The 14,589-nt window shown below is 39.2% G+C and overlaps 1 protein-coding gene across 14 annotated transcripts in view; it reads right to left on the bottom strand.

The window, feature by feature from the left end:
• FARS2 (phenylalanyl-tRNA synthetase 2, mitochondrial) overlaps positions 1–14,589 on the bottom strand; it is a 507,792-nt gene that overhangs the window by 408,827 nt on the left and 84,376 nt on the right. The window contains exon 3 of one of the 14 annotated variants that reach the window (XM_081054751.1): positions 8,985–9,094. The exons of 12 other annotated variants lie outside the window; for them this stretch is intronic. The gene's annotated coding sequence lies outside the window, so the exon portion shown is untranslated. Of the gene's footprint in view, positions 1–8,984; positions 9,095–13,229; positions 13,443–14,589 lie in introns of those variants that run through there. One more of the 14 variants, XM_081054750.1, reaches the window with a different exon arrangement.

Genomic DNA, 14,589 nt, shown 5'->3' with positions numbered 1-14,589 from the left:
GTTCATGCTACCAACATCCATTAGTGTCAATGAATACTTATCTAAATATGCCAGAGGGAAAAATCCCTCTAAATGCATGTGAAAGTAACACACACACACACACACACACACACACACACATCCATACCCCCACATGCCCCCACACACACACTCACACAGCCACACACATCCACACCCACACAGCCATACAGCCACACAGCCACACACACACACACACAGCCACAAAGACAGCCACACACACCCACACACATCCACACACACCCACATCCACACACACACAAATACCAATTTCATCCTTTATGCTTTTTAGCATCTCCTCAATGTCAAGTGAAACACCAAAACATCGAAACTGCATCTCAACTTAAATCAACCTACTAGTCATCATTTATTTTTGCTTTTAATGAAATGCATTTACTATAGTTCTACATATTCCATATTTGGAGAATTAACTACCCACTAGATTCAGCAAAAAAAATTGTATAATAATCTTCCTAATGTACATGTGCATAATAGTCTTAACATAAAAAGCATTCAGCTAATGAAAAATAATAAAGTGTTTGCCCAGAAATAATTTAGCAAGCAGATGACTATGGCAAGTAAAATTAAAACTTGTTTTGAATCAAACCACTAAGCTCCACATTAAAAACTATTTATGCAATTAGAAATATGACTGTTAAATAGAAGAAACAGCCTCCAGGTTAAAAATTATTTTCTCCTAAATGTTCTAAAAAAAACTGATTTTATCTAAGATTCTCCAAATAAAGTGCCATATAAAAACTTCTGAGGTCATGGCTATCGTGGAAGAAAGTGTTAAATTACAGCACACAGAGACGTTGCCAGTCCTTGGTTCCACAAGTATTAAGTGGAGGTGAAAAGCCTGACATAGTTCCCTCCTACCAATGGTGACGTAACATCACCTCCTCTCTGAAGCCTTTTCTTCATTCGTTTTGTTGTTTCTTTCATTTGGTCTTCATGACAACGCTAAGAAAGACATACATGAGTTGTGATCACAAAATACGGTGAATGTTTAAATTAAAAAAATTATCATAGTAGAAGACACATTGCCATTAATCCCCCTCAAAATACTCCCCCTTGTTTTGAACACACTTATCCCATCGTTCTTGCCACTTTCTGAAGCAGTTCTGGAAGTCCTCTTTTGTGAGTGTCTTTACTTACTCCTCTATCATGACAGCGCTCTGTGTCACACATCGCATCTGGTACGGCAATTTCTGTCAAATAAAAACATTACAGTGTGTCCTCATCCACTTTATTCACTAGATCTGGCACCATGCGACTTCTGGCTCTTCCCCAAAGTTAAAATGACTCAGGACATGGAGGCGGCCACGACAGCACAACTAAAGACACTCACGAAGGAGGACTTCCAGGACTGCGTCAGAAAGTGGCGAGAACGATGGGTAAGTGTGTTCGAAGTGAGGGGGAGTACTTTGAGGGGGATTCATGGCGATGTGTCTTCTACTGTAATAAGTTTTTTTACGTAAACACTCGCCGTACTGTTTTATCACACCTCGTATGAGTCCGTGCAACAGCATGCCTACTGACTGAAAGCACGGGACAGCAGCCCACACTATCTGACTCTTGCCTGGTCCCAGTTTGCCCCCACCGTTTCCATTGCTTGCCCTGTCCTGATTAATACCGGCCGACCTTCCCTTTTCAATAGCTACAGTCCTGATAAGTTCCTCGTAAATTTTGTTTTGAAACACATCATCCTACTGACATGATTCATACTTCCCGAGATGTTTTATCTCTATGAAACTATCTTATTTCCTATACTCTTCTTGGGTAGAACTGACCCATCTCTTCATTCTTCCCAACTGCTTCCTACACATACATACTTATGCACATAAAACACTCAGCTGTACCTACCCATCGGTTAGGAGGCTAGTCCGTTTACCAGATCTTACTTAAGCTATGTAAGGACAGGGACAATGGTTTTGTCCTTAAAAGGAATGCTTTTCTAAGTCAAACGGAGTAACCCCCATTACGAACATCTACGTCTCATATTTCCACATTACTGTTTCACTAAGACACCATTCATTAACCCACAGTGACATTTACTCTGCTGCAGCCTCTCCCCATAGCAGAGCTAATGATAAAGTAGTAAAAACCAAAGCATAGCACTGAAGTTCACTTAGCAAGTCACCGACTTCCAAAAATGGAAGTCATACAGCACTCTTTCATTCTTAATTCAAAAAGGATGTTTGTTAGATGCATGCTATGTCATACTAACATATTGGCAAGATGGCAGAAGGGTGAAATTTAGGCCCACATACCAAGATTCCATCAGCTCTGATCAGCCCCAATCATTAAAATTCCCCTGTAAAAAACAGAGTTCCACACTTCTCTATAAGTTCTAAGTTTGTAAGTTCTAAGGATCGGCTAGTACCTGAAAGCATTTCACTGAAACTGCAAAACAATACATACACCGCCAATTTTCATTATCTGCAGTGGTTACAATTTATAACATCTTTGAGAACACTGAATGGGTAACTACTGAACCACTGATCTGAGGGGAAACACAAAGATTTTTTTCTGGTCACGTTTTTTGTCAACGAGTCAGCACATAACCTTGTTTTGTGTGTGTTTCTGTTTAAAGACACTCTATGTAATAAAAACTGCTGATTCATTAACACTGAACGGAACTCACAACCAACAGCACTGTACCTCATGCCTGAACAAAGCTTATCTGACAGGTCTGTTCTCCGTAAAGCCCGTCACAGCCTTCTTACACTTAGGAACGCCAGGCAGCACGTCAGCACCACGCTTGGGACCATTTCAAACAGCGAATTCACCAACACAAAGCACAAAAATGCAAAAAACATGGCACTAAATGGACAGCAAAAAGGATACTTGTTTACAGTATGAGAGCTGAAACAAGAAAGCCGAGGATCACGTTGCTCAGTCTCAGGTAAGAATTTCCTATGGGGAGAATCAAAATCTTTGAAGCTTTGTTCATGTCTTCAAATAACCCTGAAAGCCCCAGAAGTATTGGTTTTGAGGTTACAAATAAATTTTAGCAATTAAGACAATTCACAGACTCCATGAGTAACAAGGATTGGACACTGGTAACAGTAGATGCCTCCAAGGAAGGAAACTGGATGGCTGGGAGACAGAGGTGGGAGAGAAACTAATCTTTTACCATACAACCTTTTCATCTTTTGTATTTTGTAGTGTGTGTGCGTACGCACGTCTGTTTCAAAATTTTATGAACTTTGCTCAGAGAAAATAACATTAAACAGCAGTCTGTGCCTTAATGAGTCTTAGGGGCAATTCTGATGTCCCCGAAAGTTTGAGAACCACTGGTACAGAAATACTTTGAGATGTTAGTATACCATTACATAGAAGCTATAAACAAAATTTAAACTTTTCTCAATGATGACAGTCATCCTTTAGGAAACGCTACTGTTACTCTGTGCAATCATACAGCTTCTGAGCGTTTGTTTCCCTCATTCTATGATTTCACTGGGCCAGCAGATCCTTTCCCTTTGTCACAATAGCACAAAAAGCTGTGCCCTCCTCCCTTGAGTTTAAGGCTTTCACTCTACTGGAAGTTAATAAGGAAGCAAAATAGTTAATTAAGTTCATTAGAGTTGAACGTTAAGTACCAGTGAGGCTGGGTAAAACCTAAGGAATAAAGTGTTTGGTTTCAGAGCAAGAGGATTGAAATGGCCATTTTTAAAGAAATTCTTAGAGGCTTTGAATTCCCAGACCTGGCCTGCGCACCAGAAGGATGACATAGGTAGAAAAATAATCTCTAGAAAAGATGGAGATGGTAACACGTTGAGATTTGGAAAATATTTTATCACTTAGACCAGACTATATGTCTGTGACTGTTGTTACAAGATACTTTTCAAAAAATACAAAGCTGCAAAGAGAAGCTCAAAAGCCTGGTTTCCCCTTCTGTTTGGGGATCCATTCTTTCACCGCCTGCCCGACATCAGAAAGGATGGCTGCCTCTCTCATTGGCTAGTTAAGCAAGTTACTCACATTTCAAAACAAACTTAAAATTTAAAATCAGAGGGAACCTGAAGATGAGCTAGACCACCCAGGATTTAACAGAGGAGAAAACAGGGCCAGACGGCCGTCTCTGCCACAGCAGGCCAACTACAGACCAGGCATTCTGTGCTCCTTTGCTTGTCAACCAGTGCCTTCCCTTGGTCCCACCGGGTCTTACTGCACAGTAAGGCAGCAGGGCACCACACAGAGGCAAGCAAACATCTGAGCAAAGTGGGCATTAAATACTTTAATTATTTTAGATTTTAAAAATCAGTGCTAATCTTCTGAAAAAGGAGCTCTATTTTTTTGAAGGCTCCGTTCCAGAAATCTAAGTTACCCTCAAAGATCATCATGACAGTTGTTGAACTAACATGTAAATGGAAAAAAACAAAACAAAAACTGTTTTCAAATTTTTATTTGATCTAGAGATCTAGTCTGTTAGACATGGTATCCTTGTCTTTCTATAGGGATTGCAAAAGTGTGAGGCCTCGAAATGATCGAATAAAGCCAAACAAGGAACAGTGAGTATTGCCATTGGAAACAGCTTGCCCCCAACTCCAAGGGGTCTGTGAAAGAAATATGGCACAATGAAGTGAGAGAAGACAGCAACTGAAAATACTTTTTGACATTGGACAATGGTCACAAGACAGATGAAGCAGCTAGGACATTATACATATAAAATGACACTGTATTTTGTATGTATGTATGTGTTTCTTATCCTAGAAAAACTACTGAAAGAACATATGACGAACTAACAGCGGCTTTCGGGGTTATGGCTTCTCATCTGATTTCCCCCAGCCTGCTTTTATGCTCTGAGCCTTTGTACTGCGGAAAGAGGAGAAATGTAACTGGTTATGGAGAATCCATTAACCTCTGTCGATATTCTGGTAAAGTAATTCTGAAAATCTTCCACAAGCTTATAAGGAATATACCAGAAATGGGTTTTTTTCTGCGTTTGCTAAATTTCAAGTCCACCAACCAGTAGCTGTTTCATAGCAGTGTGCAAAGATATGTTCTTGTATTCTAAAAACATTAATTTTATGTCTCCCTATCCATTTATTTTGTTTGTTCATATGGTGTACTGCCCTCATTAAACTAAAGCATAAATTTACAGAGGAGAAAAAGTTTTCCTCGACCTTCTTAGAGTCCCTGGCTGGGTCTGAAAATTAAACTGACCAAGACAGATTATCAGAAGAAAAACATATAAATTTTATTAAATTTTCACATGTACATGGGAGCCTTCAGAAGACAATGAAAACCAGAATATGTGACAAAAGCCAGAAGCTTGTACACCTTTTAGACAAAGAAAATGAACTTGTGAAGAACTGTCAAGACAAGGGGTTTGGGCTAGGGGTAGAAAATGGTGATGAAGTAACCAGGAAGTTAAGGTTAGTTTAACAAGGTTTGTTTGTTCAGATTTCTCCAACCCAAATGTTGCTGGTGATAAGAATGCATTCCTTCCTCCAGGTACAGGGAGAATTATCTCCTGCCTTCAGGGAAGAAGAGTGTGTATTTGTTTCTGTGTTTGGGGGGCGGAGGGGTGTCAGAGTGACCTTCTTGCTTTTGCCATTTTCTCAAATTCCTTCAGCTTAACATTTTCAATATGCCAAGGAGCCATATTTGGGGGTAGAGTGTCCAAAACCTCATCATATTCCTGCAATCAATCAAGCATCTTGCATATTTGCACTACAGGCCTCCTATACCCTAGCAGGTACCTGGGATACAAAGATGGATAAGGACGCCGCACACATGATCTCTCAGTCTGATAGAGACAACTGTGTGGATGGAATTCAACACAACACAGTGAAACAAGGAAGACCCTGGTGTTCTGAAACCCTGTTATCTTCCCTGGGTAATGTCCACCACTTACATGCTTCTAAACCCCAAATACTAACATCCAGACTTGTCCTCACTCTGTATTTTCAAAACCTAGCAATGAATTTGGCAGAACTTCACAAATCTTGAGTAAGTCAGTGACTAAATGTCAACTATACAAAGGCTAGAAAACAATCCAGTTCTAAAAAGGAATTAGCTTTTAAGGTGATTTTTAAAATTAAAAATTCAAATTTTGAGATAATTACGTTTACATGAAGTTGTTAACAAATAATACAGAGAATCCATGAACTCTTTACCCAGTTTCCCTCAGTGACAACATCTGGCCAAACTATAATAAAATATCAGAACCAGGATATTGACACTGACAAAAAGGACAGAACGCTCCCATTACTGCAAGGAGCCCTCATGCTGCCTTTTCACAGCCACACGAACCTCCCTCCCCCAGCACGTCCAACACCCATGGAACCAGTAAATCTGTTCTCCACTTCTATAGTACTAGAATTTTAAGAATGTGACAGAAATGGAATCATACGGGATTGAACTTCTTTGGATTGGATCTTTTCACTCAGCTGAATTCTTTGGAGACTCATGCAGGTTGCCGTGTATATACACTTTGTTCCATTTCACTGCTGACTAGTATACACAGTATAAATGTGTATACCTCAGTTTGTTTAACCATTCACCCTTTAAGGGACATCTGGGTTGTTTCTGGGGTTTGGCTATCAATAAAAAGCTGCTACGAACATTTACATACAGATTTTTATGTGAACATGTTTTCATTTTTCTGGAATACATGCCCAAGCACACAACTGCTAGGTTGCATGGTAGTTGCTTGTTTAGTTTTACAAGAAACTGCCACACTGTTTCCCAGAGTTACTGTATCTTTTACTTTCTGCCAACAGTGTATGAGTGACCTACGTTCTCCACATCCTCACTGGCATTTGAGGTTGTCACTACTTTTTATCTTAGCTATTCTGATAGGTGTGTAGTGATACCTCACTGTGGCTGAAATTTGCATTTTCCTGATGGGTAATGATGGTGAACATCTCTTCATGAGCTTTTTTTGCCACCTGAAGATAATCTTTGGTGAAATGTCCATGCATGTGTTTGGTCGATTTTCTAACTGAACTATTTTTTGTTGGTTTATTTCTTTTACTGTTGAGTTTGAAGGTTCTGTATATATTCTAAATGCTGGTCCTTAATCAAATATGTAGTTTGCAAATATTTTCTCCCAGTCTTGTGGCTTATCTTTTCAATCTCCTAGCAGTATTTACTGAAGTAAAAACTCTGTAATTTTGATGAGGTCCAATTCATCAATTTTTTCTCTTATGGATTATGCTTTGAGTGTAAAGTGTAAGGGCTATTTGCCAAGGCCTAGATCCCAAAAATTTTCTACTTTTTAAAAATAATTTATAGTTTTCATTTCAGTCCATGATCTATTTTCAGTTAATTTTTATATAAAGAGTGAGGGTTAAGCCATAGTTTATTATCTTGCCAATGGACGTCCAATTGCTACAGCACCATTTTCTAAAAAGGCTAATCTTCCTCCATTGAATTGCTTTTCCTGGATTCTGTATTCTGTGCCTATCCCTCCGCCAATAACATACTGCCCAGCTTACTGTAGCTACAATAGGCTTTAATATCAGATAGAGTGATCTCACTGACTTTATTCTTCTTCAAGATTATTTTAACTGTTCTAGGACATGAACATTTTAGAAGAAGCTTGTACACAAAAAGCCTTGCTGGTTCCAAACAGCACAGTAGGTTGGGGGGGGAGGGGGGGAGAAAGAATCAGTTTACAGTGGATAAAACTGAAAAACCTACCTGAGCCAGATGATGAAAGTCAATATCTATAGTAATAAGCTATGCTGATAACATGTATCCACGACGTTATATGATGAAAATGACCGTTTACCACTGCTTATTCTCCAAAAAACGCATCACCCTAGAGTAGTCATAAAAAAAATACTACACGTATCTCCCATGAGAGACATTCTACAAAATATCTGACAGGGGCTCTTCAAAACTGTCAAGGTCATCAAAAAAAAATAAAGTCAAATTGTTACAGCCCAAGACAAAATGACTACATGTAATATAGTATCCTGGATGGGACTCTGGAACAGAAAAAGGACATTATGTAAAAAAAATCTGAATAAAGAGTGGACTTTAGTTAATAATAACGTATCAACATTGGTTCATTAATTATTACAAATATATGATACTTAATGTAAAATGTTAATAACAGGTGAAACAGTGTGAGATATATAAAAACTCTGTATTATCTTCCCAATTTTTCTGTAAATCTAAAACTATTCTCAAATAAAAAGTTTATATAAACATACACACACATATATATATCTAAAAAGACAAGTGCCGCATGATTTAAAATTAATAAGATTAGTAATTTTTACTGATTCATCAAAGATGTTTTTAAGTGAAAACAAAAACCTTGCTGGGATTTTCACAGTAATTGCATTAAACGTACACAGCAATTTAGGGAGAATTGACATCCTCATTATGTTAAGTCCTCCAATTTGTGAGCACAGTGTCTCCATTTATTTAGGTCGCCTTTGATTTCTTTCATCAGCATTTTATAACCTTCAGCATACAGATCCTGTACATGTTTTGTTAAATATATTTGTAAACATTTCATTATCTTTAGAGTGATTGTTAGTTTTGTGTTTATGATTTTTTTTTCCCATATGTTCATTACCAGTATATGAGGATGCAGAAGTAGAGTTAATAAAAGTTTGCCCAAAGGAGGGCTGCCCAGGCCTGCATCCCCTCCCCAGGGACCGACCCCTAGAGCTATAACAAGCTGTCCAAACACCATTAGAAAGAGGAAATAAGGCCCTAACAGGATTGATCCAGTTTCTGAAGCCTGATCAAACTGCTAGAGCCTGTCCGTTATTTGAACTCTAGCCTCATTATAATACAATTAAAATAAAAAAAAAACATTATGGTTCCCCTATCCCATGGGGGCATGGGTTTTTCTGTATGCATTCTGGGTAAAAACATGAGCAGAAAGAAACTAGTTATACAACCAACATAGGTCAAATAAAATGACCTCAGTCTACGTCACATCTCCAGCTGTAGAAAACTTATATACCCTTTCCAAATAGGAAAAAGCTAACCTGAAGTCAGGTGCAGTTGTGTGACCTCAGCAACTTCTCTGCCGGTGCCTTTCTTCTTGAAAAAACTTTCTAACTTCTACTCCTTAGAGTCTTGTGAATTTTTTCACATTCTGCAAATGACCAGGGGTAGCCAAAGACAAAACAGTTATATAGAAATGAGATATATTTTCATTTATTAATTTTATATCCTGTGACATTGCAGAATTCACTAATTAGTTTTTTAGTGAAGGGTTTAGTTGTTTAGTTGTTTAGTGAAGGGGAAGGGTTCTTTCGCTTTTTGTTTTATTTTGTGTATACTCTTTGGGATTTTCTGTGAAAACAATCATATCTACTGCAAATAGGGATACCTTTATTTCTTTCTTTCCAATCTCAATGCCTTTGACTTCTTTTTCTTATCTTATTGATGTGGCTAGAACTTCCAATACAATGTTAAATAACAGTATTGAAAACAGATATCCTCACCTTCTTCCCAATTTTAGAGAGAAAGCATTCCATATGATAGCATTAAATATGATACTAACTAGAGAATTTTTATAGATGTTCATTATCAAGGTGAGGATGTTCCCCTCTATTCCTAGTTTGCTGAGAATTTTTATCTTGAATAAGTATTGGATTTTGTCAAATGTTTTTTTTTTTCTATATCAGTTGATATGATCACATGATTTTCTTTTGCCTACTGGTATGGTGAATTACAGTGACTGGTTTTCAAATATTGACTAAAGGTGACTTTTAAAGGACAAATAGGACCTCTATAAATATAAAACCATTTGTGTTGATTTGTCTAATGTCTATTTCTCCTCACTAGACTATCAGCCCCACGGTGGCATGGATTATTCATTTTGTTCAACACTACACAGCCAGTACCACACTTAGCATCTGGCACACAACAAGCACTCCATGAATATTTGTGGAAGGGAGTGAAGGGAGAACAGAATGCACAAGTACACTGCCATGAGCGTATATATGCATTGGGGGAATGACCGGTCAGCCAGGGTAGCAGAAGCAGAGAGGATGTTGGGGGGTGGCCAGAAGGCAGAGCCACTACCTCATGCGGTATACATAAATTAATTCAAGATTCATCAAAGACTTAAACATAAAACCAATGACCATGCAGCTATTAGAAGAAAACGTATGAGAATATTTTCATAACTTGGAATTGACAAAGGTTTCTGAGAACACAGAAAGCAATAATCATTAAAGAAAATATTGATAAGATAAAGTTTTTTGAAAATTGAAATTTTATATTCTTCAAAAAACACCTTTGGGGCAGCCGGATGGCACAGCTGGGTTGGAGCCCGAGCTCTGAGCAGCACGGTTGCCGGTTAGATTCCCACGTGGGCCAATGAGCTGCACCCTCCACAACTGGATTGAGGTCAGCGAGCTGCCGCTGAGCTTCCAGAGGGGTAGCTGATGGCTCAGTTGGTGAGAGAGTGAGCTCTCAACATCAGGGTTGCCGGTTGGGTTCCCACATGGGATGGTGGGCTGTGCCCCCTGCAACTAAAGATTGAACACGGCGACTGGACTTGGAGCTGAGCTGCGCCCTCCACAACTAGATTGAAGGAGAAAGACTTGGAGCTGATGGGCCCTGGAGAAACACACTGTTCCTCAATATTCCCCAACAAAATTTATTTTTAAAAAAGAGAGAGAGAGAGAGAGTTTTAAAAAAAAACATAAAACAACACCTTCAAGAAAACAGGGAAGCCAAAGACTGGGAGAAAATATTTGCAAAACATGAATATGACAGCTGTGATATGTAAAGAATTCCTATAACTCAATAATAAAAAGAGAAACAGCCCAGTTAAAACCAAACAAAAAAGTTCAACAAACACTTCGGAGAAGAAATACAAATGGCTAATAAGCACATATAAAGGTTCTTGACATCGATAGTCAGCAGGGGAATGCAAATTAAACCCAATGAAATACCACTGTTATTATTATTCCAGTAGAATAAATAACATTAAAAAGACTGACAACACCAAATATTGGCAAAGATGTGGAACAACAAAAACTCTCAAACATTTGTTGATTACAGTGTAAAATGGTATAACCTCTTCAGAAAAAAAGTCAGGCAATGTTTTACCGAACTAAACATACACCTACCCTATGACCCAACAATTCCAATCCTAGGTATTGAACTAAGAGAAAACGTCCACAAAAAGACTTGTATAAGAACATTCATTATAACTTAATTCCTAACAGGCCAGAAATAGCCCAACTATCCATCAATAGGAGAATGGATAAACAAATGGTATATACATACAATGGACTACATTTTACACACACACACACACACACACCACAAACTACTATACACACAGTAACACGGATGAATCTCAAAAACATTATGATGAAAGAAGCCAGTCACAGAAGAGCATAAACTGTATGATTGCCTTTATGTAAGGTAATATAACAGATTAACTACAGTGGGGGAAAAATCAAAACAGTGTCTTCCTCTGCAAGGTGGGAGCGAAGACTGATCTTCAACAGGGGCATGAAGGGAATTTTTGAAGTATGAGTCATGTTTTATATCTTGATAGGGGCTTTGAATTACACAGGTATATACTTGTCAGAACTTAAATGCATATAATACAATTTTTTTAAAGGTAAAATTTACGTACAATTGAAAGGCACAGATTTTAAGCAAAGTCTGTAACTTACTTTAAAATCTACCAAAAAAGAAGAAAAAGGGATTAGCTGTGGATGAACAGAGAGACAGACACATTGATATGCTGTAAGGAAAGCATAATAACGTTAATTATAAAAATCCAGGTGGTCATTTTGAGGTTCACTATAAAAATAATTTCATATTGTACTGTATATTTGAAAATTTTCATAATAAAGAGAGAGAAAAGTAAACATATGATTGGATCAAGAATCGAAGGTACATCTAAGAGGATTTTCAAATCCTAGAGCTAGATCGAAGTGACTCAAGCAATGTTGTGTGGGGGGAGAGGACAGAAGGGGCGGTAAAAATTAAATAAGAAAAGTAGGGCACAGGCCCTCATGATACCAAAGCAGTTTTACTTTTATAAGCTGGCATTTCAGGCAAAATAACGGTTAAGGGCTCCAACAATGCAAAGAAACACACACAAACAGAAAACCACTGCTGGAGGCGATAATAAATTTTATCCACACAAGTACCAAGGGCTTCAACGAGTAGCAGAACAGCCCTGTCTGTTTCAGGACTGGCTGAGTAACGTGCGCAGTGCTTCACCACATGTACACTCGTGGGACTAGACCACTGGACAGGATACGAAAGATCAACGGGTTTCATATGTTGACTTTACTGATGAAAAACATGGGTCCAGGGAAAAGGCCATCCCCGGGAGTCAGCAAGGTGTTCTGGACCCAGGTACCCCCAGTCCACTGCTCGTTCTTCCTTCTGCCACAATCCCCAGCACCCCTGAAGAGTCTTAAATGAGATTTTCTAGTTATTTTGGTGACAGTGTATTTGAAAAATAAGGTCTGTGCTTCATATGACAAAATGATCTAAAAACAGAAAGTCCATTTTCTTCATAACTGCCTGTGAAAGATTATAGGCCTATTTTCGAATTTTGAGGGTTTTGAAATTCAGATTCTATTGTACAACCTAATATAAGCTATGGAGATAATTAATATAAATGTGAAACTCGCAGGGTGAAGTGGGAGAATGGAGGAAGGGAACATTCTTAAAATTCCAGCCACTTTCCTGCGCCAGTAGAGCACATTTAATTGTCTGCTATCGTCAAACACAAAATTCAAACACTAAGCTAAAATGAGGGCCCTCCCGAAATTTCTATTACCTGTTATGAACAAAGAGCATATGAACCTCTTTTATACAAACATGCTTGCGAAGCTGTGGGTAAACTGCTATTTCAAGGAACCCTGGAGTTGATCTTTTGGTAGAATTAAGACACCTCTCTTAATTTAATTTACCTGGAGGAGGTAAGAGCCCTATCAGACAGGGCTACCAGTAAGCTACCAGTTTCACAATGCATGCAGTCCTGGGTCTTTCTGATACTTGTCAAATATCAAAATTGCAGCTTGCCTTCAAGATGTTTCCCCTTTAGAGTACAGCAAAAAGGAATACATATCTCTGAAAGCTGCTTATCTTTTTACTAACACCTTTTGCAAAAGGTCTGGTGGAAGAACAGATGAATAATTTATAACAATGACATTATTATTATTTCTTGAGTCATTAACTGAGCACTTCATATATACATATTATCTCATTTAGTCATCATGACAGTTCAAAATTGATATTACCTTGCAGAAAAGGAAAGCGAGGTTTTACAGTTCCATAGCAATACAGTGCTGGTGGTCAGAACCAGAAGTCCCGATCTACTTCAAAGCAGCTGCTCCACTGAAGTGGACAGGGGTAAATTTCTGTTCCCCAGACCAAGATCACTTACATCATCGCATTGCTCCCAGTGGGCTGAGCAGAACGTGGCGTTTGGTGTGGTGTACAGTGTGTCCCTCAGTGCACACAGAGGCTGCCAGGAAAGGCGGTGCCTCTGTCCACTCGCTCTAACAAGACACAGCCTCCTCCCAAACCACTGGCTCAGCTGCCAACACTTGACCTTCCAGTCCAGCAGACAGGGAAAGAGAGTGTATCCAAGGTCAGCACGGGATAATCAGGACAGGGAGAAGACCAGGCGGCCACCCTGACCTAACCAGGACGCCCGCTGTCTACCTCGGGCTGTCCTTCAAGCCGGTCTGAGCTGTTGGAAATCCTTACTTCTCCCCGCCTGTGAAGTCTCTTGTACCGCTTACTGCTTCCATCTCCGCATCTCACTCCTTCACAGCAATGGGACCAGGCAGCAAATAGTCCCCACAGGGAATGAGGCCCTTGCCCACCATAAATGCCAGTCTCTCTCTACAGGAAGCAGCTGCACTGGCCTTTCCGAATCACAACTTCACTTATGTGAACTGGACCTGGGGGCTGCTTGCTTTGAAGTCACACATGAAACATAGACTTCCGTGATGTTTGGTGAACTGAACCTAGTCACCAACTTAGGTGACCAGATACCTAGAAACAATCAGTGAGACCTCTGAAAGGGAGGCATAGAAGGGCAGCACTGTCAGGCTCACAGCAAAGGAGGTGGAGGGCAGCTCACACAGCATAACGCTCACTCGTAGCCATCATCACGCGTTGGTTAGCTCTAACTATCTATTTCTTATTCTTTTAAGGGGACTGGAGAGGTGAATTTCATTTTGAAACTCTTAAGGGGTAAAAGTAACACCATGGTCTTAAAAGGACAGGAATGAGAATCTGTAGGTTAGACAAGGAAAGAGACAAAGCCCTACCCCCACACACTGGTGGGCGGGGCCCATCGCAGAGCTCCCCCCTTCCCCGTCAGTGACCTATTGGCTCTGGCTGCCTGCACCCCAAGCACCTGCAGGGCCAAATAGTCAGCATATCCGTTACAGTCCTGCACAGCTCTCCTTTTCCACTAGTTTCTATTTCTCTATTTCATCCTCTTTATTTTTATGCTTTATTATAAGTTTATATCCTTATTATATAATTATATAATTATATAATTATTTATTATAAATTTATATCCGAATTATTTGAGTAAAGAAAAAGGTAAAAAATAAATAATAATAAATTCCAGTTTCCAATCTG

The sequence above is a fragment of the Rhinolophus hipposideros genome (genome assembly GCF_964194185.1).
Source record: "Rhinolophus hipposideros genome assembly, chromosome: 8".
Classification (NCBI taxonomy): domain Eukaryota; kingdom Metazoa; phylum Chordata; class Mammalia; order Chiroptera; family Rhinolophidae; genus Rhinolophus; species Rhinolophus hipposideros.
This window is presented reverse-complemented; position numbering and strand designations above follow the sequence as displayed.